An 8,675-nucleotide genomic window follows, 5' to 3' on the forward strand; every position below is an offset into this window, starting at 1 on the left:
CTATAAATATTTTGAATTCTCTATTTGATATATCCGTGAGTTCCACTGTATTGTCTGTGGATGATGAAAGACTGTTCTTCTCACTTGGTTTCTCATATTTCTTGTGCCTCTATAGTCGTTTCTGGTCATTCTGTGGTAAAATCTCTCCTCAACTTGTCTGAGTGTTTTGCAGGTCTAGGAGATGAGGTTTAGAGAATAACTTCAGTTGCTTTGGTCCCTGAAGGTGCCAGGACATACCCCAGATTTAAAATGACTTCTGTAATTATCCAAGACAGGAAGTTATGCTGGGTATGAGAAGAGATTAAGATATAGAGAAGATATGGTCTGATGGAGAAGGGTTGGTTCTATTTGGGGTGGGTTTGGGGGGTGGCTATTTGTTCTTCATGCATGCATTTATTCGTTGGCAAATAGTTTGAACACCTGTCATAACACCCACCATATTAAATAGTTTAAACACACTGCTCCAGGTGCTAAGATCACAGTGATGAATGAAGTACTACGTTGGCCATCTAGAGTGGGCATTGAGGTGAAGGAGGAACTCTCACCAACGCCTTTCCAGAAATATCCCTAGGAATCTGAAATAAATGAGTCACTTGCAAAATGACATGGAAAGCCTTCTGAGCTGAAGAAGTCTAGCTTTGGATGTTGATTTGATTTTCAGGGGACTTGAAGGAAAATATTGGGGAATATAAGGCACCAGTGTAGAATCACATAGATCAGGAAATGATCCAAGGAGGCCCTTTCACAGAGGGAAGAAATGGGGAAAGGGGGATGTAATGTCAGCACCAAGATCGAATAAAAGCTCCTGACGTTCTCTATGCCCATGGATGCAGCAAATAAACATCTATTTGTAGATCTCTCTCTTACTGAGACAAAGTCAGAGACAGCTGAGAGACTTCTTCTTCCCAGGTAGTTGAGAAAATGTTTACGTTGAGTTGGTAAGAAGAGCTTGGGTACACTCAGGTATGTACCCCTGAACAGCCCAACCCCAGGCATGGTGCCTCAATTGGAAAGGGAATCCTCAATACCCAGCTTCTCTCTGTGGACAGGTGGGTTTGGACAGCATAGCTAGTGTCCTGACAGTAAAATTTTCCATGGCTTGGCTCTGGGAACAAAGTGAGTTATATATTTCTCATATTTCTCATATTTCATACAAGTCTTTCTAGACCACAGGGGAGATGTGGTGGCTTGCTATAGGTGTTGCAAGCACTTTAGAGGGCTTCATCTCCATGGAACAGAAAGGGGGCTGTTGACAGGCCAGCCCATAGCCCAGTAGTTAAGTGTTATGTTTAGGAAGCCAGATCCTACATGGACAAATCCTGGCCCCAGCAGTTTGAAAATCATGCCCGATTCATCTGTGTGCATGTCTCAAATTCTACTGATATAGAGAAATAGAGGAAGGGATTATGCTGTGACCATGACACACTACAAAAATTCTCTCTCTCTCTTTCACAAGCACACACATCCTCTGGTAAATAAAAAAGAAAATAACATCCTACCTTTTTCCATGGTGGAGTTATGACACTCTCTTCTAGTGATTGCTTGGCAATCTAAATTCTAACTTGGATCAGGGAGTTTGAAAAGCAAATACTGACCCACCACCAGCTTGTGAAGCAGCCTGGCACTTCTGGAGCCCAACTTGCTTGAGAACTCTAGTGCTATTAACTCCTCTTGGAAGAAATTTGTCCACACATTTAATACCCCAACTTTTTTTCTGTTTTGTTTTGTTTTAGAGAAATTTTTCCTAGAGGGTGCATGTGTTGCCAGAGAGACAGAGAGATAGTAAGTGAGATATCACTCCCCAGAGGGAATGGTCATGCTACAATCCCTTCTCCTCTGTTCTCTCAGGATTTTGGGCACACACACACACACACACACACACACACACACCAGTCTGGCGTGAGTTTAAGCCACTGGGTCCTGGACTTGAACCATGGTCAACCAAGTGGAAGTCCAGCGATGTAACCATTATGCCATCTGCTGGTCCTAAGTACCCCAACTTTTACAGCTTCTACTCAAGGGACTGCGTATCAAACCTCCTAGCTCTGGGATTAGAGGAGGCTAAGTATATGTGACTTTATCTATGCTATAGAAAAAGGGAATGGTTTTATAGGGACACAAGTACTTCTAGGGGCTTCACCCCCAGGAATGGTACAGAGAAAGGGATGTGAATACTCATTCTCCTGTTTAACCCCCAAAAGGTTTATGCCTCACATTGAGTGCTCCAACTTCTTTTTTTAAAGTATTTTTATTAGAAACAAGATACACTATCATTCACAGTCTTAAAACATTATTGCTCTTGAGCTTTCCTAATAACAGGGAAAATTAGGAAAATTAACAGATATGTGAAAATTAAGCAATGTACTCCTGTATTACTATAGCATCAAAAAATAATTTAAAGGGAAAGTTAAAAAATACTGGGGCCAAGAGATGGCATGTTGGTTAAGGCACTGGACTCCAACATGGCACACTGCGAGCTGAGTCTCAGACCTGGCAGCTTGCTTTCTTATTTTCCCTCTCTGTCTCTCTCTGATGAGTGTATGTGCTCTATAGTAAATGTAAGAAGAAGACATATAAAATTAAATAAATAATTCTTTAAAAAAAAAAAAAAAAAAACTTCAAATGAGGCCAGTAAGTTACATGTTGGTTAAGGCCTTGGATCCCACATGGCCAACTCCATGGTTTCAGTCCCAGATCTGGAGGTTTGAAAAATATTCCAAGCCAAGTAAATATGTGACCAAAAATTCTGAGAGAAGAGTAAAGATGAAGAGAATGCTGGGTGGCAATATACTTCAATACAACAAAAGTTGTATATGACAGGCCCACAACTGACAGTATACGCAACAGTGAAAAGCTTTTCTTCTATGATCAGAAAAATGACAAAGATGCCTACACTCATCACTTCTAAAAAATACTAAAAATCCTAAACAGAGCAATTTTGTAAGGCAAATAAATAAAAGACATCCTAATAGAAAAGAATAAAATGATCTGTTTGCTGATGATGATTTTATAAATAGAAAACCCTCAAGATGCCACTGAAATATTGTTGTAACTGATTCACAAAAATTTGGTAAAGTTGCAGGATTTAAAATCAACTTACAAGAAGTATTTCTATATATTAACAACCAACTTTTTAAAAAAGTAAGTAAAAACCTAATTCTAAATAGCATCCAAAAAAAGGAATTTTTTTAAATGGGTCACTGTGAAATGCAGCAATTTAATTTTTCTCCAATCAACATAAGAAACAAACAAGTATGATCTCACGTCTATTAACTTTTGAAGGTTTACAGCAGTTAAAGTATTTTTGCTTCTATGTATAAAGGTTAAAAAAATCTTTTATTTTTCCATAAAATACAAGAGCAACCAATTTCACCATTGAGTAAAAGTAAAAATTGAGATTCTGTTTTAAATTATTCCAAAGTGGCATTTAGAAACTTAGTTGTAGGCTTCTGCCCTGACAACATGACAAACCAAAGTGTAGGGTTGGGCCTGGTTTTGTTGCAGTTTTCTTTTCAATATCCAATGCTCGTGGATTAAGTTCTGGAAATGTTCCAATTGTAAGGCAGGGATCTGTTTAGATTCCACCACGGGTATGCTCCTTGGTTTGGATGCTGGAGGGTGAGGAACATTTTGCAGGACCCAGGTCAACTACCTAGTAGTCATCAAGGTAAAAAAATTCATCGTCTCCTCCTTACTATTCCATTCCCTGGAAATCTACTTGGTACCTCAAGATATCTCCAATCCCACCAAATCCTTTCACAAACTGGGATTCTTCTTGTGACTTATCTGTGACAATTTCCAATGTAGCTCCAATTTTTTTTTTCAAAATTTTTTATAGTTGTTAGCAAACCATTCCAATAGGGACATGCTCTCAATTAGCTCATGTTCCTGTCCTGTCTTTTTGTCTGTGAAATGAGATTTATCCTTCTCTTGTTCTGAAGATATATATATCCAGATTTTCATAGGCTATTAGAATCTCCACAGCTCCCATTTCCAAAGCCTTTAGTGTATCTTCAACACCAAAAAAAGTATTTGCCCGTGTCCTGGCTGATTTCATCTAAGTATCGTCCTATTAATTTCTTCTCTTGAATAAATTTCACATTGGAGAGAACTTCAGTAGATAATTCGATTGCTTGGTTGAATCCATTTTCACCACATGATATATCAACTAATTTTAAAAGTTTTGATTGCAATCTCTGATCAAACATATCAGATTGACTTAGTTCCATTTTAAAGTCAGCTGAGACCAGCCACATTCACTTTGTCCCCAAAAATAAACAGCTGCACAGCAGTCTCTGCTACTTTCTGAACATAGTTATGTCGCTTTTCCATTCTTAAATGGGCAAAAAGCAAGGCTGATAGACCTCCTCTACTGTGTTTCTTTGGAAGAGCCATAGTGAATTTGTGAAGGACTTCTCTTGTGTTTCCTGGGAGTGTGCCAAAAAGAGCACCACTATCATCTATTACAATGAAACCAAACTTGCTATCATCTGAAAGTAGTGCTGTAAGAGCCTCTGTATGGAATTTGTTGTCACACAAATACAATGATGTATTAATTGGTTTGAAAGGTTCAAAATCAATGTTGACTTTCTTCTCCTTTCCTTCTTCTGTTACAATTGTTCCACAGTAAACAACCAGACCATTTGGAGGTACTTTGTTATAAAGTTTGAGTCTTTGTTGTACAGATGTAATGGCTCCCAGGACTGAAAGGCAGTTTACCCATGACTTAATGTTAGCTGCAGTTCCCAATTCATCTGCCAACATTTTCACAACTCGTGAAATCTGGTCTTTGGGAGGAATGATCAATGATATCATGATGGTGCCATTGCCGTGGGTCACCTCCAAGCTCTCCAAGCTCTTAATGAGCTTATTTTTTTTTTTTTTTTGAGAGGTTTTTGCTATAGGGCGCGTGCGCTCGCCAGACAGACAGAGAGAGACAGAGATACAGAAAGCAAGAAATCACCCCCCAGGGGGGATGGCCACACCACAATCTCTTCTCCTCCATTCTCCTCGGGATCTTGGGCATGCACACGCACGCGCCCGGCGTGAGTTTTAAGCTACCAGGTCCAGGACACGAACCACAGTCGACTACATGGGAGTCCAGTGACATAGCCATTACGCTAACTGCTGGTCCCATGAGCTTCTTGATCTTCCAGATCTCCACATTCCTGTCAGCAGCACTGGGGTCATGTGCCATCTTCTGGCCTCTTCCTCCCTAAGGGCCCAGTGCTGGGCAGCAGTGGCTGTTCCTCCCCGGCAGCGGCTCTGCGGAGGTCCAAAAAAGGAAATTAAAATACCTGTGAGTAAATTTAATCAAGGAAGGAGAAGATCTATATACTGAAAACTATACATTAATGTAATAAGTTGAAGATGACACAAACAAGTAGGAAAATATCTCATATTCATGGATTAGAAGAATTAATGTTACAATGTCCATGTAATCCAAAGTGATCCACAGATTCAAGCTAATCCCCATCAAAATTCCAGAGTCATTCTTCACAAAAATAGAAAAAAAAATCCTGAAATTTATATGGAACCACAAAAGACTTCAAATAGTCAAAGGAATAATTACTAAAATGAACAAAGCTAGAAGCATCACACTAAGGGATTTCAAATATACTACAAAATTGAGTAATCAAAATGGTATCGTACTGGCTAAAAACAAACACATCAACCCATGTAATAGACTAGAGACCCAGAAATAAACACACCTTCTACAGTGAATTAGTTTTTCAAGCAGATGCCAAAAACACAACAGGGAAATGACAGTCTCTTCAATGAATGGTATTGGGAAAACTAAATATCTAAGTCCAGAAACATAAAAGTGAACCCCTTATCTCACCCTCTATCAAGAAGGCGGAGAACGGAAGAGATACCCCCACTAACGAGAACGCTAATGAGGAAAACGGGGAACAGGAGGACGAGAATGAAGTAGACGAAGAAGAGGAAGAAGGTGGGGAGGTGGAGGAAGAGGAGGAAGAAGGTGATGGTGAAGAGCAGGACGGAGATGAAGACGAGAAAGCTGAGGCAGCTACGGGCAAGGGGGCAGCTGAGGACGAGGCAGATGATGATGTAGACGCCAAGAAGCAGACCAGTGAGGATGACTAGACAGCAAAAAAAGGAAAAGTTAAACTTAAAATAAAGCCCCCATGACCTATTCACCCTCCACTTCCTGTCTCAGAATCTAAACATGGTCACCTTCCAGTAGAGAGGCCCACCTGCCTGCCCACCGCAGGCAGTGCCATCCGCAGATGACAGGTGCTCTCCACCACCCAACCAAATCCACAACACAAATTTGCAACAGGGGAGGAAAAAAACAAAATTTTCAAGGCCCTGCTTTTTTTCTTAAACGTAATTTAAAAAGAAAAATTTACTTGTATTTTTTATTTACATTTTGTATTTTTGTAGATATTGTTAGGGGCCAGCCATTTTTAATGATCTCAGATGACCAAACCATCCTTCTGAGTATCCTCTGTCTTACTTTGGCTTTACTTGTGGTGTGGCCATGTCCGCTATAATCTCAAAGGAGAAAAAAAACAAAAAACAAAAACAAAAACAAAACAAAAAAAAACTTGTAAAAAAAGCAAAAACAACAACAACAACAAATTTTATTCAGAGCATTCCAGTAACTTTTTTGTGTAAGTACTTAGCTGTACTACAAGTAGTTGGTTTATATGAGATGGTTAAAAAGGCCAAAGATAAAAGGTTTCTTTTTTTCCTTTTTTTTTTGTCTATGAAGTTGCTGTTTATTTTTTTGGACCTGTTTGATGTATGTGTGAAACAATGTTGTCCAACAATAAACCAGAATTTTATTTTGCTGAGTTGTTCTTTAAAAAAAGAAAAAAAAAGAATCAACTTAAAATTACTAAAGGACCGAGACACCCCACTCCCATATTCCGACCTCTGGGCCAGGAATTCTGAGGCAGGACTACCCACCGTAGCTCCAGCCCTGGGACCCCCAAGTCAGAGACCCCTCTCTCTGTCAGCCAGTGCCCTCAGCCCTACAGACACCCCACTCCCATCTTCTGATCCCTGGCAAAATCACACCGCGCTAGTGCGCAGCATGTGACTTTCTCTTTATTCACCTTATTATTTTCTTCCCACTTATTTGGTCCTCACTTCCTTTATCTACATCATCCCTGGCGGTTTAGACAGTTCTAGAATTACAGTTCTGAAATATTCTAGTATTTTAAGACTCTCTGGGATCCTCCCTTTCACTGATCCACCTGTGAAAAAGGAGATACTTAGGGAACCAGCAGTTAGCATAATGGCCATGTCACTGGACTCCCACGTAGTCGACCGCGGTTCGCATCCCTGACCCGGCGGCTTAAAACTCACGCCGGGCGCGTGTGCATGTGTGCCCAAGATCCCGAGAGGAGAATGGAGGAGAAGGGATTGCAGCATGACCATCCCCCCTGGGGGTGTGATTTCTCGCTTTCTGTCTCTCTGTCTCTCTCTGTCTGTCTGGCGAGCGCACGTGCCCTATAGCAAAAATCTCTACAAAAAAAAAGGAGATACTTTTCTTTGTACACCTAAAGTGTACACCTCCTTGGATCACATTGCTAAACACAGAAGAGAGACTTTGGAGGTCGTCATTCCACAGCAAAAAGGAAACACACTTGCTCCCATTCTAGGAAATGTTCTCTTAAAAAGTATTTCAAAGGGAACACATCTCCCAATGGTTACAAGTAGAAGAAGAACCTCCAGTATGAATAAAGCAAGAAATATGTCTCCATCAAAAGAACACAGTGACTCCCTTCCTTTTCTTGAAAAAATAGAGGACGTTACCAAAATGTCCAAGATAGAATTTAGAACATTCATGTTGAACAAATACTATGAGCTGGAACATAAAAGAGACAATGAACTACAGGAGGTGAGAAAGTCCTGCCACAATATGAAGGAAGAAATGGACAGGCTAAGAAAGAATAAGATGGAACTATTACAGGGAAAGTCTGTAATACAGGAAATCAAAAACTCTCTCGAAAGTATTAAAAGTAGATTAGACCATGCTGAAGATCGAATCTCTGATGTAAAAGATAAAACCTCTGACCTAGAAAAAAACACCAAAAAGATCAAGAAAATAACAACAACAACAACAACAAAAAACATGAGGATAATATACGAGAAATACTAGACTCCATTAGACACCCAAGCATCAGAATAATTGGCATCCCAGAAGGTGAAGAAACTAACGGCATGGAAAATCTATTCCATGAAATCCTGGAAGAAAATTTCCCAAGTCTAGAGAGGCATTCAAGCATCCAGACCCAAGAAATACAAAGGATCTGAAATAGAATCAACCCAAGAAGATCTTCCCCAAGGCATATCATAGCAGACTGTCCAAGATCACAGATAAAGATAAGATGCTAAAACTGGCAAGAGAGAAGCAACAAGTGACTTACAAAGATCACCGCATCAGGCTAACACTAGACTTCTCAACGGAAACGATGCAAGCAAGGAAAGAATGGGAAGATGTATTGAAAGCGTTAAAAGAGAAACTATTTCAACCAAGATTATTGTATCCTGCAAGATTATCCTTCATACGGGAAAAAAAAAAAAAGATTAAAATCTTCTCAGACAAACAAAACCTGAAAGAATTTGCCAGCACCAGGCCAGCTCTCCAAGAAAACCTGAAGAAAGTACTGTTCCAGGAAAACTAAAGAAGCAACAGCCAG

At 39.9% G+C, this 8,675-nt stretch overlaps 1 pseudogene; it reads right to left on the minus strand.

Moving 5' to 3' along the window:
* Positions 1 to 3,652: 3,652 nt before the first annotated feature.
* Positions 3,653 to 5,197, minus strand: LOC102479002 (eukaryotic peptide chain release factor subunit 1-like; annotated as a pseudogene).
* Between the last annotated feature and the right edge of the window lie 3,478 nt (positions 5,198 to 8,675).

The sequence above is a fragment of the Tupaia chinensis genome, unplaced genomic scaffold (assembly GCF_000334495.1).
Source record: "Tupaia chinensis unplaced genomic scaffold, TupChi_1.0 Scaffold143861_1, whole genome shotgun sequence".
Lineage (NCBI taxonomy): Eukaryota > Metazoa > Chordata > Mammalia > Scandentia > Tupaiidae > Tupaia > Tupaia belangeri.